The following is a 21,598-nucleotide window of genomic DNA, read 5'->3' on the forward strand; positions in this document are numbered from 1 at the left end:
TGGGAGCCCCTCAGTCCTGAGCAGACCAGGGTGGTGGTCACCCCACCTATGAGTTACGGTACGCCCTGAGGTTCAAGCATTTTGACGGCTCACACAGCATTGTCAGAGCGGTCACAGTGTTTGTTTGGCTCCAGCTGTGCGCGGGTCATTGTGCGAGGCCGCAGGCCATGGGAGTGGCTCCTGAGGCGATGCCCTGTTTTCTGTCCTCAAGGAGTTTATGGCCTGTCTTTGGTGCAAAGTAGGGAAAGGCCAGGAATCTTGGCAATATTTTCCCTTGTGGTTGCACCGTGGGGATTTGAGGATTTTTTCCCTCTGGTGCGTTGTCTAGTTTTGCAGGTTGGTGCCAGGAGAGGGTGGACATTGGTCCAAATGCTGTGTTTGATGCCTTCCCCCAATACAACACTTGGGTCCCCAAATGATGCTACTCCTTCTGTGGCTAGCTCACTGTTTCATGGTGGTGGTGGTGGTGATGGTGATAATGATGATCATGATGATGGTGATGATGTCAGCACCCATCATTCTGTGCTGTGTGGCCACCTCTGACCTTTTTGGGCCCTCAAAACACCCATGGAGTAGCCAGCACCTGAGACATTAACCCCATTTCCCAGGCAGCGGACTGAGGCCCTCAGTAGTTAGGGGGAGGGAAGCTCACGCTCATCAAGTGCTGAACACACGTGGCCCCGGCCAGCTTCGGCAGCTCGGAGGCCAGCCTCGTGCCTGCAGTTTAATTCTGAGGGGACCAATGCCGGCGAGGTGAGGCGGTTGGCCCTGTCAGCTCCATGGTAGGCAGGACCAGCCACATAATATGTGGAACTCAGTGCAAAATGAAATGCAGACTCCCTTGTTCTGAATGATTAAGAATTTCTAGATGGTGACAGCATAGCATTAAATCGAGCCCTCAGCCCTTCTGAGGCTGGGTCCCTGTCTGCCTGCACGGGTCCCAGGTACAAGAAGCAGCCTGAGGGCAGCATGAGGTTGGGACCTGGCATCCACTTCCCCAGCCCAAGCACGTTGGGGCCAGGCTGTGTTTCCTGTGTCTGTAGAGCCCTGGCCTGGTAGAGTCCTGTGGGTGCTTCTGGGTGCCTGGCTTCCGTGGGAAAAAGTTTCCTTCACCCCCTTGTTCTTCCCCAGGCCACACGCACAAGTGCTCAGGTGGATGGTTAGGAATTTGACGGGCCCAGCTGCTGTCTGGGACTTGATCATGTCGTGCTGTCTGGAGGGCACGTGCTCTCCATCTCCTGCTTTGTCGTATGGACGCTGGCGCCTCCTACCTGCTCTTTGGTGTGCCGAGTGTTGCTGTCTCTGCTGGGACCTGATTGGTTTCAGGGGTGCAGACCACTCACATGGTGCCCTGAGGGTGATGTCCAGGGGCCACCTTACCTGGAGAATAGAATTCCTCCAGGGTCTGCATCTCTTGAGTTCCTACAGTGCTAGCGGTTCTCATTTGTGGCATCATCTAATCCTTACAACAGCTCTGGAAGGTTCGCAAGGTCATTGGTCATCTCTCCATTCAACTGATACTTGCCGAGCACCGACTGAGTACCGGGCACCGTGCTGGGAAATCGAGGCCCTACTGATGTCACAGTCTAAGCCTTTTCTGTCACTTCATATGCAACAGAGTGCATTGGCTTCAGGGAGCCTGGCTTGACTCCTGGCTCTGCCGTTTGCTAGATGTGTGGCCTTGGGCAAATTATTTAATGTCTCTTGACCTCAGTCTCCCCATCTGTGAAGTGGGGTCATAATAGTCCTTGTTTGTGGTTGAATGTCTGGGTATTTCCAAAATTCATAGGTTGAAGCCGTAACCCCCAATGTGATGGCACTTGGAGGGGGACCTTTGGGAGGTGATTAGGTTTAGATGAGGTCATGAGGGTGATGCCCCCACGGTGGGATTAGTGCCCTTCTGAGAAGAAGAGGACAGGGATATCTCTCTCTTTTTATGCACACATGCCAAGGGGCGGATGCGTGAGCACACAGCGAGAAGGCGGCTGCCTACGAGCCAAGAAGCCGGCTTCTAGCAAGAACCGAATCTGCTAGCACCTTGGGCTTGGACTCTGCAGCCTGTAGAACTGCGAGAAGTAAATGTCTGTTGTTTAAGCTCCTGGCTGTGGTATGTTGTTACAGCATCCTCAATGGACTAAGACAGCCTCTGGGTAAGGAGGTTTTGAAGCTTGAACGAGATATTATAGTGATGCATTTAGCACAGTGCCCAACACACACCAAGTGTTCAGTGAAGCCTGGTCCTCATTCTGGCCACCACTTTATAAGTGACCTCAGGATGATTTCTAGAGGGTCAGGAACTTGCTGACCGTCACGCCATCAGTTTGTTGCGTGAGCTGGGCCCTTCTTCCTCCCAGTGGGAACGCCTTTCCACTCTGCCTTTGTGGATGGACCTAATGACCGCCTGGTTTACGTTCTCCTTCCCACAAGAGCCTTGAGAGGCAGAGCGAGACAGGCAGAAACGCCTGGCTGCTGCTTGCGGGGTTCATTAAGCCGTTCCTCGGGCTCCGTTGGCTCTCTGGTTAGCCCTAAAATAAGTACCGCCAAATGCTTTGAGGTTTCCAGTCGACATTGCATTTTGAATTCACACAGCAGTGACATTTTGCATCTTCCTGCGGATGATAAACGTTTAGATAGCAACAAAGATAATGGCAAAGGGAAAATGAGGGGAACTTCAGGCCTGGGCTGAGCAGGCTGTACCCCTTTGGTGTGATGAGTGGGTGAGAAATGGCTTGTGGACACCTGTCTGGTGTCCTGTGCTCCTGGGAGTTGGGATGACAGAGGTGTGAGGAGGGGCCTCTGTTTTGCTGCCTGGAGGAGCCTGTGCTTTCCTGAGGCTTCTGTGGTGGGACATTTTAGTCTTGTTCCCATCCATTCTGTGAGAAGTTAAGGTCTTGAGCATGGTGTCATAGGGGCTGTCGATGGGTTGGGATTGATGGCACAGTTCTTGTGTATTCGTTTCCCTTTATTCAATGCCTCCTAGGTGCCAAGATTTAATAATTCTCATAGCAATCCCAAGGGCTAAATGTTTTCCGATCCTCTTCTCACAGTTGTGAAAACGGAGGCTCAGAGCCATCAGACATTACGCTAGCAAGCTTCCTCCCAAGCTTCCTCGGACTCCTGACCACGTTCCCCAGGCTGCCTGCTCCCTACCCCAGAAATGTCAAACGCATTGCACTAAATGCCAGGACTCTGATCCCAGATGGACAGAGGGCGCCCCACGGGGGCAGGGGGCGGCTGGATCTTTGAGCCTGATGGAAGTGACACTAGCCCGCTATATTTACAGTCCTCGTTGTGCTTCTCCGGTGTCTCCGGAAGTCATAGCCCGCAGGCCGGCCCGCGCTCTGCGGGATGACAGGAAGTTATGTGCCAGCACTGTTGGCTTGCTGAGTGGACACTGGCCTGGTGGTCATAGGGGAGATGGGGCAGAACAGGCAGGGCTGGTGGGAAGGAGGAAACCACTACAAACAACTCAGACCGTCTTGTGGACAGATTCCTGGATTATTACACGGCCACTCAAATGACCAGATTTGGGTCAGGAAGCCCGGGCTGCAGAAAGATAATGTGAAATCTTCATGTTTTTCCACCAAGTCCTTGCCATTTCAAAGGACTTTGCTTTCTAAGTTATCATCCTAGTGATTGTGGATTTTGGGTTTTCCAAGAGCCCAGGTTTTATGGAGGCTGTGAGGAGGGGATGGGGCAGGGCTGGGAGAGGGGTGGCAGCTGCGGAAAAGGAAGAGCGGGACAGGAATGTGCACATTCCACACCCAGCTTCTTCCAGATTAAGTTCCTCTCCCAACAGCGAACAAGGGGCCGATTCACGTGGCTCCAGTGGCCTCCCTTGCCTGGAGTTGAGTTCCTGTGCCTTCCAGTGACTAAGGAGGAAATTCCATTTCACTTATACTGTGGCCAGGCATCCTTCATGCCATTCTCTATCTTCATGTTGTGGCTGCCTCATCTTTTTGGAATTTGCCCTTTTTTCCTTTCTTTCTCTGGGTAATCTGTTGATGCGATGACTCCATGAAACACAGCCAGATTTCGGTCTTCCACACGGTCGTTTTCGGGCATCCTGGCCTTCGTGTTTTCAAGGTGGTCAGCGGTTTGGAACGTCGGTCCTCATCCTTGTGCACACGTTCGCATCCCTCCATCCTTTAGGGTCCCGTGCCCAGTTTTTAGCTTGGGGTGGGACTCTGGTGAAAAATCCCCATCATCTGGGACCTTGAGATAGGATCTCTCAGGCAGTCAGTGAATGGATGTGGATGTCTGCTGTGTTCTCAGGGTAGGGACTAGAAAGACGTGCCTCCTGCTCCCTAAATCCAGTGAAACCACCAAGAAAGAGTAGAAGACAGTGTTTGAAGTGAAGTGTCTCAGCATGAGAAGGCCTGCATTTTCTTTTTTGAGGAAGATCAGCCCTGAGCTAACATCTGCTGCCAATCCTCCTCTTTTTTGCTGAGGAAGCCTGGCCCTGAGCTAACATCCGTGCCCATCTTCCTCTACTTTATATGTGGGACGCCTACCACAGCATGGCTTGCCAAGCAGTGCCCTGTCCGCACCCGGGATCTGAACCGGCGAACCCTGGGCTGCCAGAGTGGGACGTGCGAACTTAACCATTGTACCACCGGGCCGGCCCCAGGCCTGCGTTTGAATCATGGCTTTCTTACTTCCCTAGCATGTGACCCTAGACCAGGTACTTCTCTGAGCCTCAGTTTCCCCAGCTGCAAAATGTGAGCAATACTGGTGTGGAGTGATGAAAAGTGGAGAAAATGGGTGACGCTTTTGAAGCTTGTTTTTCTTCCTTAACCAAGTGACTAGCTTTGGAACCCAGCTCTAGTGCCTGGGCCTCTCTGAACTTTGGTGTCCTCACCTGCAAGCTGGGCATGAGAACCTCTGTTCTGCGGGGCCCGTGTGAAATCCTGACCTGAAATGATCGTCACTGAGCAAGGCGGCCAGGAATACTCATTCCTCCCTCTGTTCTTAACTGTCTTGTTATGCTGGTAAACCTCTGTCAGACTGATGATCCGTGAAGCCTGCACCAGTCAGATCAGTGAAATTAAATGACTTCCTGATGGTAATAATTAGATTAGTAGCTAATAGTCAAGGCTGACACTCAGCCAGTGCTTATTAAGTCCTGGGCAATGTGATTAGGCCTCATCTGTTATATAATTTAATTCCTGCAGTTGTCCTGGGAGATGAAGAGCTATAATTAGCCCCATTCTACAAGTGACAAAAGTGGAGGATCAGAGAGACTGAGTACAGTGTCTGAGGTCACGCAGCTATAAGTGGTTGTGTTGGTATTCCAGCCTCAGCTGTCTGGCTTCAGAGCCAATGCTGTTAACCACTGTACTAGCCTGCCTGAAGGGGATGTGGAGAGAGAGAGAGTGTGAGTGTGTGAGTGTGTGTGTGAGTGTGTGTGTGTGGTGAAAGGCAATAGAGAGCATCATCGTAAGGCATTCCTGTGGGTGGGTCAGGCTCGCTTGCGGAAGCTCTGACAAAGACACCACAGTTGAGGGTCTGGGAAGGGATAGGGCTGTGGGCTCTCCTTCAGCCTCCCACAGTTTGTCAGTCCCAGGGCCTGTGCTCAGTGTCCAGGGCACATTGGACCCCTGACCCTCATCTCGTCTTCCACCAGGGATGCAGAGGAGGCTGGAGAGGCAGGATTCCCACAACTAGGGGACCTCCCACTTTTGTTTCCAGCCTCTGGCCAGCTCCTCTTGGTGACTGCTCCCTCTTGTTTCCAGCCATATTCCTCTGTTCTGGACGTTGCTCTTGTGGGCCCATGTCAGTTGACTGAGTCCAAGCGTGTCTGTTTGGGAGCTCTCTCTGGCAATGCTGCAGCCCAGAGTCTCCTGAACACAGTTTCTCCGACCGCACAGCAGAGCCCAGCAGCTGCTGCTCCCCACTCCCTACACTTCACCTCCCGGCCTTGCAAGGGCTCCCAGGGCCCAGCCCAGAGCCGTGGACCCAAGAGTGATCCCTCCAGCCACTGTGAAGCCCCCTGGAGGAGACGCTGTATGGGGCTCCTTATTTCTTATCACTACATCCTCTGTGTGTTCCCTATTTTACAGATGAGGAAACTGAGGCCCATGGAGCTTAAGGAAGTTGCCCGAAGGCATAGCCAGAGAACTAGAGCCTAAGTCCAGCCGCATCTGAGAGCATGCTTGTCCCGCTCTGCCATGCCCGGGGAAACTGAGGATTCCTCTGGCGTGTCGGGGGGGTCCGTGCTGCCGTGACATCCTGGCTCCTCCTGGGTCTCAGACTCACCTTATCTTAGGCAAAGACAGAAAGTCTTTCTTTCCATAAACTGTTTTAACTGAAGCTCACCGCAGGGTAAGGGTGGTGCTTGGTTCATGGTGGATAAAGAGTGGGCGCGGCTCCGCGCGGGGAAGTGGGCGGGTGGGGACGGGGCAGGGGCGCGTAACTGGCCTTTGGAGGCGACCTGGATTTGAATGCCCCCTGGTGAGGCGAGCCTGTGGGCCGGCTCCTCACTCCCTTGAGAGGAGGTCAGTTTCCTTGGATCCCCCTGTTTTAAAGTCCTGTGACACTGCAGTTTGAGCATTCGGAGCTGGCATTCAGCTGGCTATGTGGAAATCCGTACTAAACACATAGACCGTTTGGAGGAAGGTTGTTTGTTTTATTGTTGCTTCTATAAATGTAATAGCTAGCTGTATTTTGAGCAATTCCCTGCCTGCCTCTAAGTGGTTTACAGGTGTTAACTCATGCAACGCACACAACTACCCTACGTGATTGGTGCTATTATCACCACTCCCATTTTACAGACGGGGAAAATAAGGCTCAGAGGAGTAAAGTAATCTGCCCAAGATCCCTCAGCAAGTAAGTGGCCAAGTGGGGATTTGAAGCCAGGGAGAGGCTGCCCAGCTCATAAAGATAAGCTCCTGATGGGTATGGCACTCCTCTGAGGGAAGGACAACCACATCTGGAGCTGGTCCCCCCCATGTTATCCCACAAAGTCCTAGTGGAGAAGCGTGACCATCCCCATTGTGATGGATGAGGAAGAAAGGCTCTGAGCCGTTAAGGAATTTGCCAGAATTCAACAAGTTGTAAATAGTGGCATTACGATTGAACCCAGGTCCACTGACTCTGGGTATATGGTCACTCTTGTATCCCCTCCTCCTTTCTTGCCAACTTGGAGACTCAGCTCATGTCACCTCATGCAGCTGGCCTTTCTATGCAGGTGGCCCCAGGGGGCCTGGGTTTCCTCTGGTTTGGAGGGGATGGTGTCCCCAGAATCCTCCCTCTCAGCCCGAACCCCTCAGGGTCAGGCACGGTGTCCTCCTCACATCTGCTCCCCAGCACCAGGATCCCCTTGGTACCTAGGATGACCAGAAAACGTCCTCTATTGAACTTGGCCTGGTGTGTGCCCCTCAGTGCTGGGAAGCCGGGGGGCGCATCAAGGTGAATGCCGGGCCATGTGCGCCTGCAGCCACTCCCACCTCTTTGGTGAAGGAGGAGTTTTGATGGGGAATGGCAGCGGTTAAGCCTGAGACCCAGTCGGGGCACTGCTTGCTGCTTGCATGGGTCCAGTCTGCCCCATGGGTGGTCTGTGTTCCATGCCCGGAGTGGGCAGATTCTGCCGGGTTCGGGGCCTCATGAAGCTCTCCAGTACGGAAGCACTTCCTTCTGCTCCCAGCCCTCTCCCCCGCTGTGCACATTTCCTCCTCGCTATCTGTGGTGGAAATGGAAAACAGCTGGCTGCTGATGCCTTGAAATCTCCTACTCAGCCGCTCCAGGCCGCTGTTAGGGTATTAAATCATCCAGTGTTTCCTGCTCTCGTCCCCCTCTGACCTTCCTCACAGGTCCCACTTCCCATCCCATTTCAATCATGTCTTTCCTCTCCTCGGACATTTTCCAGAGCCTCCAGCAGCCTGTCTGAGTGGAGACTGGGGTCACACACAGGGCTGATTGTCTGCTCTCGGCCTGCGTGCCGGATCCTTGCCCCAGCCCTTGGCCATCTCTGGTGCCCGTCACCACCAGATCAGTCGTCTTGAGGCACCATAGGAGTTTGCCACACCCTTGCTCCAAAACCGCAGAGGTCTCAACAACAAAAAGACAGACAACCCAATTTAAAAATGAGCAAAGAACTTGAATATACCTTTCTCTGGAGAAGGTATGCAAATGGCCAGCAAGCACATGAAAAGATGCTCAACATCAGTAGTCCCTAGGGAAATGTACATCAGGACCACGTGCTATACCTTCATACCTACTAGGAAGACGATAATCAAAAAAACAGAATCATAAAGGTTTGCGAGGATGTGGAGAAATTGGAACCCTGTGCATTGCTGGTGGAATATAAAATTGTGCAGCCACTGTGGAAAATAGTTTGGTGGTTCCTCAAAAAGTTAAATATAGAATTACTATACGACCCAGCAATTGCACTCCTAGGTGTATACCTAAGAGAATTTAAAACATGTTGACACAGAAGTTTGTACGCAACTGTTTGTAGCAGCGTTCTCCACAATAGAAGGTGGAAACAACTCAAGTGTCCCATCAATGAATGAAATGAATGGATAAATAAAATGTGGAGTGTGTGCGTATGTATTATATATGTATAATGTGTGTGTATATGTGTATATGTATGCATACACACAATGGAATATTTTCAGCTGTAAAAAGGGATGAAGCACTGGTACCTGCTACAACATGGATGAATCTTGAGAACATTATGCTAGGTGAAAGAAGCCAGTCACAAAAGGTCACATATGGTATGATTCCATTTTTATGAAGTATCCAGAATTGGTAAATCCATAGAGACGATGCAGATTGGTGGTTGCCAGGGGTGGGAGGCGATGAGAAGTAACTGCTTAATGGGTATGCAGTTTTGTTTTGAGCGATGAAAATGTTTTGGAACTAGATAGAGGCAATGACTTGTACTACCTTGGGAATGCACTAAATACTGCTGAATTGTATACTTTTAAATGGTTAATTTTATTTCATGTGAATTTCACCTCAAGCAAAACAAGCAAACAAACATGGTGGCATTGCAGGTCCCCTTAGGTAACAAGAGAGATGTGGGGCACTCGCTTCACGCCACTGTGTCTGACCCTTAATCCCACTGAATTCTGTAGAGATGGAATGGACCCCATTAGTCCCACTTTACAGATGAGAAAGTCAAGGCTCAGTTAGGGCACACAGTTTATAACGGCACAGACAGAAGCACAACCAGGGTTTGTCTGACTCAGAGCTGATCGCTTTTGCACCCTCCTCCTCCTCCTCAGCAACATACAAGGCTCTCGCTTTGGTTTAGATTCTCCGTTCACGTCAAGAACTGTGCCCAGCCCTGTGGATGCCTCACACTGAGCTAGAGGAGCTCTGCTCCGTGTCCTTTCAGGAGCCACCTGCCTTTTGTTTTCCCCATATCCACGTCCTCCGCTGTCCAGTCCACTCTGGCCACCCCTGCCTACTGGGATCTTTTCCTGACACAGACTCCTCATGTCTCTCACAGGGATTTGTACCCAAAAGAAAACAGAAGAGGAGGGTTTGAGTCACCGTTCTGCTGTATGATCATGGATAAGTCTCGAACCCTCGGTACCTCGGTTTCCCTAAATGTACAGTGGGAAAGCTTGAGAACACTCCCTGCTGACTTCCCTGGGGTCGTTGTGGGGGTTGAATGCATCTGTGTTTGGACAGATGCTTTGAGAATGGAAAAGCACCATGTGGACACCAGTGATGGGGATGATCACTGCTCACAATCAGGTTCAAGCTTCCTGCGTACTCGGCAGAGAATGGACCCAAACTCCAAAACCTAGCCCAGGGCATGTGGCCGGTGCTCAGCTGTGATTTGTTACATGAATGAGAGAATGAATGAGCAGTCGGCAGTTAGAAACCTGAATTGTAGGTTTGGTCCAGGATCTAGATTTTGAATTGTCCTGGGTCTGTGCTCGTCCCAGGCCTGAACGCACAGCAGACCATCAGGAAATAGTTGTGACTGATTCATCTGTATGCTCCATAACCGAGCTGGAGATGGGCCATTTCATTCTGGTCTCTGGATTTTGGCTGCGTTTTCTCTCATAGCAGGAATTACGGCAGAAAGATGGAATGGAGGAAGATGAAAACGCTCAGCTTTGCTCCCCGCTCCCTCTGAAGAGGCGTGTGATCAGGGCCGAAGCAGGAGCACTGGCCCTCCTGGTGGGCACTCGCTGGGCTGTCGCCTTAAGCTTCCTTATGACCACGGGAGACTGACACTCCTTCTTCCCCGTGCCTCTCTTCCTCTTGGTTCCATCACAGTTTTAGGGCACGTAGCTGAAGCTTCACGGGTGGGAGAAAGAAGCAGTGCCACTCTGCACGAGTCGGAGTGTGGGTGTCATTTTTCTTCTGATAGGAGGAGGGATCACCATGTCTCCTTTCCGACTGAGGCTGCCCAGAGCCCTGGGTGCTGCTGTGGATTCGCTCACCCTCAGTCCTGTGACCTCGGACACAGCAGCTCGGGTAGGAATGTTAGTTTCCACGTCTGCAAAATAAGGAGTAGGGGTGAGACTTAGAGGAACTCTCAAGTCCCTTTTGGCCTCAAAGTTCCATGATTCTGGCAGTCTAAAGGGGGTGTGTTTGATAGCTCCTAACTGCAACCATCTTCTGTCTCTCTTTCCCTTTTTAGCCTGTACCTCCATCCATCTATCCACTTACCCCTCCTTCATCTACCCTCCCACCTATTCATCCATCCATCCACCCACCCACCCATCCATCCATCTATACACCTATCCACTCACCCATTCACCCATCTACCCAACCACCCACTCATCTATATGCCTATCTACTTATCTACACACCTATCCACCCACCCATCTTCCCACCTATCCATCCATCCATCCACCCACCCACCCACCCATCCGCCCATTCATCTATACACCTATCCATTCACCCATTCACCCACCCACCCATCTATCCACCCACCCATCCACCCACTCATCTACACACCTATCCACTCACCCACCCATCTGTCCATCCACCCACCCACATTTACTAATCCACACACTCATCTATGCACCTGTCCACTCATCCACTCACCCACCCACCCACCATCATTTACTAAGTAGCCCCACTGGACCAGGCATTATGCTAAGTTCTGAAGATACAGAGAAGATTACAACAGGGTCCCTCGCCTTAGGCGCTCACAGTCATGAGCCAGGACACAGATATTGGACTAAAAGAGGAAAATTAAATGTCACGAGTGCTGTGAGACAGAAGGCGAGGCTGCCCTGGTAGCAACAAAGGAGGTGGCAGCCTCTCCTCCAGATCCTGTAATGAGGACTGTGGCCAGCCTCTGAGTAGCTTCAGGACAGGCTTGTCTTGATGTGGGGGAACAGGGTCGATGACCTCAAGAGGCCCCTTTTAGCCACAGGAATCTGTCATGTGGAGTTCTCAATTGCTGGCTTTGCTGGAAAAGAGAGAGAGAAAAAAAGAGGGAAGAAATAGAGGGGCCGGTCAGCCCTCCTGGACATTTATGCTTGCGGTCTCAAACCTCCATTTCCTGGGGCTGCAGGCTGTGTGTGGGAGGCGTGCATGGTGGCTTGGCCGGCCCGGCGCTCCTGCAGCCCGCTCTGGGGACGGCTGTCTGTTGGCAGTCCACTCCCTGTGCAGCGGTGGCGGCCGGTGTGGACAGACCTCCTCTCTGTCTGGCTCGTCAGCGTCCTGTGGCAAAGGGTAGAGTGGAGCCTGTGTTTCTGATGGCCGCTCCACCCCTCAGAGTGGGGCAGTCTAGTGATTCTGAGGGTGACGCTGGCATGTGCCCCTCGGCCCCATCCCCCTCAAGGGAGATTGTGGACAAGGCAGCTTTTCTAATAAGCAGCCTCTGCTTGCCCTGTAGGAGATGAAAGACTGTGTGTAAGAGTGGGTAATTTTGGGTTTTCCTGATGAAAGCAGTTGACATTTGTTCAGACCTCGTGCACACAGCTCCCCTGCCTTTCATCTCTGCTATGAAAGCCTGGCCCGTCTTTGGCCTGCATCCGGGACGGGCAGTGCCACCGGAACTGAACTGGGCCAATGGCAAACTATAAAGGAAACGGGTGGAATGACCCTGGGGGGCTGTGGATGGAGGAGTGGACACCGCAGGGCGAGTTCTGACTTTCCTGGAGGGGCTGCTCCCTGGTGTCGGATTGTGCATTGCGGTGCCGTGGAAAGAGCACGCCCTGTGGAGCCGGGCAGGGCTGGCTGAATCCGAGTGCCGGCTCCTCCCCTTCCACACTGAGTGAATGTAGGGGGTCATTTGTCCTCACTGAGCTGTGTCCTCATTTGTCGGTGGGATAATATCACTGCCAACTCTTGTGGCTTTCACAGCTCATCTTAGGCGCTGTCTGGAGCCCAGTAGGTCCTCAGGAATGTTCATTGGCTTCTACCTGAATGGGTGAACTTGACCTTTTGTGCTGTAGGCACTGTCAGACTGGAACTGGGGACTTGCGTTGTTCAACCACATACAGTTCCCATACAGTGTCTGCCGTATAGCAGGTCCTCCTCAGTGACTGGCAGGTGGCTCCATGGAGAAAGGAGAGTTTGCTTCCGCCTCTCGTACAGCTCGTCTAGCTTTGCAGAGAAAGAGAATGAACAAAGAGGTTACATAACTTGAGTCTCTGAAACAGGCCAGGTTGTACAGTCTTTCTCATGTGCATTCATAACGCAGGGAGCAAATGCTTCAGACTTGACTCATTGATGGAATCCCTGCTGCAGTCCCATCTAACCACCCATGAGATAAGTTGCTACCCAACAGGAGCAACCTGGCCACCTGTCTGTCCAATTTGCTCTTGAATACCTCCACTGCTGGAGCACTCATTACCACTGAAAGATGGTGTTGATGCTTCTGATGTTCTTTCTTCTGCTGATGAGTGATGGGCGCTTTCTCTGGGCTTTCTGTGTTCTGATCCTCGGGGCCCTCCTGATGAAACAGACCCCTGTCACAGATGACAGCTTTTAAGTTGATGAAGGCAGATGCCACGTCCTTTCTGAGTCCTCTCCTCCATTGGGTCAACCACCTACCTAGTTGAGTGGCATTGGTTTTGCCCCTTAACCTCCCTGAGCTTGTTTCTGCAGTTCTTGAGCACTGTTTAAAGACGAGGTTCAATGAAATAATGCACGTCCAGAACACAGGACATGCTGAGTTCATGTGGCACCCCCTCCCCATGATGCAGTTGCATGTGGAGTTCAGGAACGTGACAGCCCTCCACTTTTAAACAGGGGGCAGGGAAGCCTCAGGTGGCATTGGTTTGTGTGTTTATTTATTTTTTTTTGAGCAAGATTAGCCCTGAGGTAACATCTGCCATGAATCCTCTTTTTTGCTGAGGAAGACTGGCCCTGAGCTCACGTCCGTGCACATCTTCCTCTACTTTATATGTGGGATGCCTACCATAGCATGGCTTGCCAAGCGATGCATAGGTCCATACTCGGGATCTGAACCTGTGAACCCTGGGCCACCAAAGCGGAACGTGCGCACTTAACCGCTGTGCCACCGGGCCAGCCCCATGTGTGTTTATTTTTTAAAGCCACTTATCCCCACGCTTCCTGTAGTGCCCGGGCGCTGGAGAGCATGCCCGTTCTAATGCGCGGCACCTTTTCAGCAGGCTGGGGAGCTGAAAGTTCCCTGAGCTCATCTTAGATGCTGATTATTTCAGGGAAACTGGCAGTGACTTCTTCTCCCACATGGAAGGGATTCAGGGAGCAAAGCCGTTTCCTCTTCTTAACCCTCCAGTCTGGAAAGTGACACTGTGTCAGTTTGTCAGGGTTTTAGGAGGAGGCCTTTGCAGACTGTGCCCTTCTCCTCCTTTTGTGAAATTGTCTGTGGCGGGTTTGTCTCTCCCCTGATTAGTCACCACCAGGCTCTGTTGGGAGACTCTGGCACAGGGCAGTGGAAAGGACACTGGACCAAGAGCCTGGAGGTTGGTGCCTGATCTTTGCTCCGCCTGGAAGAGCTGCGTGGCCTCTGTTCAGGTTTTCACCCTGGCTGGGCCTCCCTTACCTGTTTAAGGGGTGGGTTGGCCTTTTCAGGCCCAGCAGTGTGGGCATCCTGGGGGTCTCCAGGAAGGTCAGAAAGTGGAAGGAAAGCCCCCATGGCCCCACCTGTAAGCCCGCCATCCCGTTTTCAGGCTCCTCTCCCTTTTCTCCTGCACTGAATGCCGTGTGTCCCAGCGCTTCGGGGGTTCTCTGAGTCTCCTGCCATCTGCCAGGAGCAGCAGCAGGCAGCACAGCCTCTGCACGTGAAGAAGCATCTATAGCCAGGATTGAATCCAAATGCCTTGGCCCGACACATCCGCCCTTCATTCTGAACTCAGCCTGCTCTCTTGCCTGCCCCCCCACCAGCCCTTCATGCTGCAGCCACACAGAAGTTGAGGGGTCCTCCGTATCTGTGTTCCTGCAGACAGACTGCACCGGGAAGCAGAAGTCATCGTAACATGAAAATATGCACTAATAAACTCATTGCTAACGTCCAGCCCACCCACATCCGACGATAATCAGTCTTTTACTGATTGCCAGACGTTGTAAACATCTGTCAGTCCGGGGCACGAATAGCAGAAACTCTTAACTGACCTCCATTTGGCTCCTTTGCTGGATTAATTGATGCTGCCCATTCCGTTTGTACAGCAAACTGAGCGAGGCCCCAGGCTTACTGATGGCTTGGGGCTGGTGGGCTGCTCACAAGCCCAGTTTTTCCAGATTCAAAGTTTTGTTCTGCCCTAACTGTGTGGCCTTGGGCGAGTTAAATAACCGCTCTGTGCCTGTATGTTTCATCTGCAAAATCATACTGAAACTAGTACCTACCTTCCAGGGTGATGCTGAGCATTAGATGAATTAATACATGTAAAAGCTTACAACGGTGTTTCCTGGCCCGTGGTAGACGCCCGTTGAATGTTAGCTTTGATATTCATGGGCCAGGAAGCCTTCTACCACCTGTAGATTTGTGCGCTGGCCAAAAGTTGTGTTGGTAGTTACATGTCACGTAAACTGATGAGAATTGAGTTTAAAAAGAAAGTTGTTGCCTGAAAATTAAGTTTAGTACTTTGGAAAGAATGGATGACATTGATTCGCTAAAAAGTTGTCATCGAATCGCTTAGAGGCAAAACAGCTGTAAAAAATAGGCCGAAAAATTGTAAAACTGTAAGAGTCTGTATTCCATATGCTTTGCAGATGACTTAAGTTTTGCACTCCTTGAAAGAAATGGAAATCAGAAGTCGTAGATGTTGAATCGTGACTGTGTATTTTGCAAGAAAGACAATTGGCACGTCAGGTCAGTGGGCCAAAGAAAGACCCTGCCTTTCGATTGGCTAATAAATGCGCAGCTGTACGGAAATAGTTCACTGTCTGTCCTGGTTACGGTGGCTCACTTTTCCAATGACATACCAGTGCGGGAGTTGGGTCACAGGGCTTGTTCTCTCCAAGCAGATCAACTGCCAGCAATTGCTCGTCTTGCCCAGACTGCGGGGTTTCCTGATGCAGGTGAAGGTGCTGTGGGCGTGCGGCGTGAATTACGTGCACGTACCCAGCACCTCCTGTGTGCAGGCACTGCTGGAGCGCCTGATACACTAGTGCTGACACAGGAAAGAGACACAGGCATGGCCCTGAGAACTGCTGTCGGGGAGTCCTGGGGGGCTTCACCATGGAGAGGAGGAGGAAAAGATGAGGACCCTCTGGGCAAATCAAAAGAAAGTGACTTAAAAATAAAAACAGTTGCAAGGCGTTGGGAACATTAACAAAGTCCTGAAAGATGTTTTACAAAATGATGCTTTTTAATGATGTTTTTAATGATGCTTCTCACTTAAAAGAGTGAGAAGGTTTCTATTGTGTGAGAAAACATGTGCGAGGAAAACCTCGGGGTCAGTCATTGTTTGCACAACTGACACTTAGAGCCCAGTTGAAAATGACAACTTGAAATTTAAGTATGAGACAAACCTTGTTTTATATTTATAATTATTTATCATTTATATATGACATTTATAATATATAAATGATAAATTATTAACTTATGAATATAAAATATCTTACAATTCTTTGTTTCTTTTTTCAAGATAAAGTCTCCCAGAGGAGGGCTAGGACAAGTGACAGGAGTGGCCCCAGATCACAGCCAAATGAAGGGGAGCACTGGGAATCGGGAGCAGGTGGTGGCAGTTTGTGTTGTTAAGATAAAGGCTGCCCCTCCCCGTGGCACACACATGTCTTACTTACTCTAAATATCTGGGCCTTATTTTAAGTGGCTTCAAGTGGCTTTTTTTGAGGTCCTCTTCTCCACACAGTCCCATGCCCCCAGGTCTTTGCTCTTGCTGTTTCCTCTTCCCTGCCTTATCTGCACCTCTCTACGCTCCCTTCTTCTCTCTGCATGGCCCTCATCAGAGACTCCTTCTGTGTCTTGCTCAGGGTGCACGGGGGGATCCCCTGAGCAAGGACCTGACTTCCTTCTCTGTGTCCCCCTGGCTCAGTCCCCCTGCCCACACAGCGGGAAGAAGGGAGGGCTGGGAGGTTTAGGAGGGAGGGGTCCTCCCAGGCTGGGGCAGGGCCTCTGTCCTTCCTGAGCTTGGCCTCCCTCTGCCTTTACTTCTGTGCCGACCTGGTGGAGACAGGATGGGTGGGAATTCCTAGAATAGATGGGGGAGGTGCTGATGTGAGTCTGGCCTGGCTGTTCCCCTTGCGGCCAGCAGTGCCATCCCTGTGCATTAGCCCCTCTCAGAGGTCTCCAGGTCCCAGAAGGAGTCATCGGATGACCTAGGAGGCATTAGCAGTCACCTCCCCACCCTGCAGTTTACCAGCAACACTGATAGCCCCTGACGTGTGTTTTCGGCAGTGTTTTGTAGCTTCCAGAGAACATTTCCTCACCCTGGTCGCTAATTCTCATTTGCTGATTAGGCCACGGAAGAGGACTGGGACAAGTGACCGGAACTGCCCAGGGTCACAGCCCAGCGAAGGTACAGCTAGGAATCGGAAGCAGGTGGTGGCGGTGGCCTTCTTAATCACAATGATTATAGCCACATGATGCTGGACGCCTTAGAGCACCATCGTATTTACTCACAAGTGACTCGTTGAAGCAAGTGGGCCTTTCCACTGTCTTTTACAGTGGGGGATACTAAGGTGAGCAGGTTGAAGTCGGGCTGTGAGGCCCGAGAATTCGTCCCAAGGTTCTCCCTCCACGTCCACCGTTCAGATCAGGGCCCAGCACGGCTGCACTTGGACAGGCATGGATGGGGTAGGTTGGGGAGACCCCAGAAGGCGTTCCTCCTCCGCCTGTGCGCCTCTCACCGCCCTGGTTTGGAGCCCCCCCTTTCTGTTGGTGGGGGTCTCTGAAGGAAGACATCCCCCCCGACCCCCAGCATCTCATGTTCTCAGGAGCCACGCAGAGCACAGTTGGAGCCAGAGACCTGCTGCTTTTGGTGCAAAGGCTGTTTGGTTTTATTCCACAGGCAGTGCGGGGAAGAGAAGACTAAACAGTGGAGGCCCCTCCTAACCTGGGGGCACAGCGAGGAGGAGGAGGAGGAGGAAGGCAGTGTGCTGGAAACAAAGGGAGGGAAGGTGAGGGCAGAGTCTTACTGATGGCGGCGCCCCCCGCGCGCTTCCCTGGGTTGTATAATCAGCTGTCACTTCGGCCTTTCCCCACATCAGGCTTCACAAGTACAGAGTGAACATTAAACAAACAGTGACTGCTCTATAAATATTTAACTCCCACTGTTTAGGAATTGCTCGGGGCAGGAGACGGAATAAGAGTTCCTGGCTGTCGGCTGCGTGGCCCTCTGTCATGGCGGTGGATGGCTAGGAGTTTGGGTGCCGGGCAGCAGCTGTTCCAAAAGCCTTGTGGCTTTCAACTGGGCATGTCTTCCCTCCTTTTGGAGGGTGTATTTGGGGACACGTGTCTTTGTGTTCATGGAGTAGTTCAGACCCAGCACGCTGTGTTCTAGAAGCCATCAGCTAACATTTCTGCCCAGTGGCTGGGATCCATCATGAGTGGCATTGTTGTCATTCCTTCATGTGACAGCAAAACTCTTCCTTTCTTTTTTTTTAACAGCATTGTCAAGATGTAATTCACATACGCTACAAGTCGCCCGTTTAAAATGTACAGTTCAGTGGTTTTAATATATTTGTGGAGTTGTGCAACCATCACTACAGTCTGTTTTAGAACGTTTTTATCACCCCCAAAAGAAACCCCATATGCATTAGCGGTCCACCTCTTATTACCCCCAATTTACCCAGCCTTAGGAAACCGCAAATCTCCTTTCTGTCTCTACAGATTTTTCTATTCTGGACATTTCATGTGAGTGGAATCATACCTGGGTTTTTTTGTGACTGGCTTACTTCACTTAGATATTGTTTCTAAGTTTCATCCATGAAACTTGTAGCATGTGTCCATACTTAATTCCTTTCTGTGGCTGAATAATATTCCGTTGTATGGAGAGACCCCATTTTGTTTACCCATTCACCTGTTGAGGGACATGTAGAGAGAGCAAAAGTCTTTAGCTGAAAAATCAAGATGTGACTGATCCAGTGTCACATGATTGAGACTAAACTCACTCACAAAGCAGAGTCTCCACCATTCTGGGAAAGGTCTAGGAGGTTACCTTAAAGCACGGCATGGGGGTTAAAATGTGTTCAGCTGACAAGCCACTCAGCTTTTATGTAGCACTGACTGTATGCCAGGCGTTGTAGTAGGCCCATCTCCTAATTTGTTGCAAATATCTGATTGTATAGTCCCTTCCTTAAAAAGATCTACCCATTTATCAAAGCCCATCCAGCTAGATTTTTTTCGGGCGGGAGAACGGGAGAATAAGTTTGTGTTCTTGGCCCATTTCTTGTGATTTCAGATGTTGACTCTTTAGGAGAGAGGAGCAGAGAAGAGCTGCGACTCTCCGGGGTGCCCTTCCTGTCACCTCCCGCCGTGTTGTCCCTGGGTAGTGCTTTTCCCATCCACAGTGGCCCTTGGAGTCCCAGATGTTTCCAGCACTTATTTGAAAGGCTGATTCAGTCCAGGTCCAGTCCCTGGCTTAGGCAGGCTGGCTCTGCAGGAAATGGTAAAAAATGGGGCTGTTATTGTTCCTGGTCATCTAATTATGACTAACGGTAATGGATGCTGTGGATGTCCTGCCCAAGTCCCCTTTACCAGACCGGCACACTCACCCCCAGCTGCTAAAGTTCACGGCACCCCCATCTCTGGAGGTTTGCTGCCTCATCCGGGAAGTTGCTCATCTCCCCCCGCCCCCAGCCCCTGCTGACTCAGGGGCACAAAAGGCCAGCCCCCTTGCTTCAAAGTGGGGTGAACTCTGGGGTGCCGTTCACGTGCCAGAGCTCCCGGTGGGATCAGGCTGAGGCGAGTGTCCGCCTGAATCCACGTCCTTGCGGAGCCCCTCCGCTGTCTGTCCTGCGCCCCTCACTCCTTTTCTCCTGAGCATGCTCCCCAGTCAACACCCAAACAAGAATTCCCATCTCAGGATGTGTTCCTGGGGAGCACACCCTTCCTGGGTCCCTCTGATGACGTTTACTTGGAGGTTCTCTGCCTGACCTTCCTGGCAGGGCCCGCTGGGTGTTCTGTTTTGTTTTGTTGGTTTTGGTTTCAAAGTCTTCTCAGGCTAATCCGGCTCTTGGAAAGGTCTGCAGTGAATCAGAGTCCTGGCATGCTTCCCCTCCTGCCTCCCTCTCTCCCGATTTCCTTTCTCTCCCTTCCTCCCTCATTCCCCGTGAGCATCCTCTCCCGTGTCGGCAGTGAATGCAGCAGCAAGAAAAAAAGACTTGGGAAGACACTCTTTTCGGCAGGCTCAGCAGCCTAGGTACCAGATGGCCTTGGGGTCAAGTCCAGGCCTGCCACTCAGTAACCAGGTGATCAGTCGTGACTTCTCATCTGAAAACGGGACTGGTGATCTCTACTTCTCAGAATTGTTGCAAGGACCAGGATAACCGGGGCTGGTGATGGAGTACAGTGACTGGCATCCAGTTGCGCTCAGTACACAGAGGCTGGGAAACCGTCCCGAAGGACTCCTGGTTTCCCTTACCCACTCGGGGCTTTGGCCTTGGCAGCCAGTTATCATCCATCCAGGCCCTTTGAGGTCTCATTGGTTTTGTTTGCGTACGTTCTTCCTGGGTCACTCTTTCTCTTCTCGCTGAGCCGCCTCCTCCCTGAAGCCCTCTCGGATGCCCGGGACTAATACTTCCCAGCATAGCACTATTTGCCGGATAGTATAGGATCTGTTGGATTTGTCTCCTTGAGTACATCGCTGACTTCATGAACATGGGGTGTGTGTAGAAGGTATGACGAAGTAGGAGAATGGGTTCTGGAGTCAGACAGGTGGGTATTGGGATTCTGGCCCTGTCCCTCACTAGGTGGGTGACTTTGGGCTGGAAAGCTGTGCCAGTCGCCCACCCACGGGACACTGCACATTCGAGGTGTGCTCTCAGCAGGGATTTCTCGATACCTGGCGCTTCTGAGTCGGCTGGCAATTGGAAGAGGAAGCCCATGGGAATTAAGTAGGCAGAGCCATGTGAGTAAACAGCAAGCTGAGGGCTAAACACTTTCTACAGCTTTCATATGTGACTGGTGGGTGAGATGGGCTGTCACCCCTCTGGTCACCATATAAGGGGGTACAGGGGCCATCTCCTGCCACCTGCCCTCTATCTGTTCCTGCCAGAGCTCAGGTCCAGAGAGCTGAGTTAAAAGGGGGGTGTAAAGGACCCTCGTGTCCCTGAAAATTGGGACCTAGGTGCAATTCTGAGATTTGATGGATGCCTCCAAGGCTCAGCCCCAAGTGGAGGAATTCGCTCTGTCGACCACTGGTACCCACAGTGCCCCCCGAAGGGGTGCGATGGGCGAGGAGTAAGGCAACTGCTCGCTTCTGCTCTCCCATCTCTCTCTGGCCCTGGCCCTGTCTCTGCCTCTGCGCTCCTTCCCCTCCCTTTGAAGGGACACGGTGCTGCTCACAGCCTGGCCCGCTGTGGTGGCTGCGGAGAGGGGCCGAGAATAAGCTTGTGTCCACGGCAGCCCTCCAGATACAGCAGGACTGGGCTGACCTTTAAATAGACGGGCTCTGGGCCACTCAGTTCCTGGAAGTTAGAAGAAAGTCAGCCTTTCAAGTGATGCGACTTCCAGCCTCAGGAAAGGTCCCTGTGTTTGCGAAAGCCATAATTGACTGCTGCTTTTGCACTTCATTATATGTGGCTGTGCAGCCGGTGGGAGCCAGCATGCCAGGGTTAGGAGGAGAAAATCCTCAAGTATTTTAATATACCCCTTCTTAGAAGCAAGATAAACATACGTATTGTCCTCTGCGACAGAGGTGGGGGGTGGGACAGGGAGAGGGCTGGCATTACATGAAAGGTTTTTTTAAGCTGAACTTTAAGGTTTTTCTTTCTTTCTTTTTCATTTGTAAGCAAAGCTGGCATGAGTGAATGATGCCACCATCTCCTCGGCTGGGTAGAAACCGTGGTCCCTCCCTAGACTGCAGACTGTGCCACCCCCTCCCTGAGTCATACGCTGCCCTCCACTGTGTTCCCTCCCCTGATGAAGAACGACTGGGTGAAGGTTGTCATCACAGTTGACTTGGATGATTTACTTTCATCCAGGAAATCTTCTGTCCAAGCCTTGCTTTGCAATTATGCAAACAAAACAAAACAAAGCAAAACAACTTAATGAAGATGCATAGCG

General features: G+C 51.6%; 2 long non-coding RNA genes across 8 annotated transcripts in view; one reads left to right on the forward strand and one right to left on the reverse strand.

The window, feature by feature from the left end:
- LOC103567818 (uncharacterized) overlaps nucleotides 1-21,598 on the forward strand; it is a 225,307-nt gene that overhangs the window by 77,965 nt on the left and 125,744 nt on the right. The gene's annotated exons all lie outside the window — the stretch shown is intronic.
- Nucleotides 8,714-12,474, reverse strand: LOC139085133 (uncharacterized). Its single transcript, XR_011543205.1, has 3 exons — nucleotides 12,345-12,474; nucleotides 11,471-11,640; nucleotides 8,714-10,462 (listed from the first exon to the last, which is right to left on the reverse strand). It is a non-coding gene; the product is annotated as an uncharacterized lncRNA (long non-coding RNA).

This window comes from Equus przewalskii, chromosome 8, assembly GCF_037783145.1.
Source record: "Equus przewalskii isolate Varuska chromosome 8, EquPr2, whole genome shotgun sequence".
NCBI classification, from domain to species: domain Eukaryota; kingdom Metazoa; phylum Chordata; class Mammalia; order Perissodactyla; family Equidae; genus Equus; species Equus przewalskii.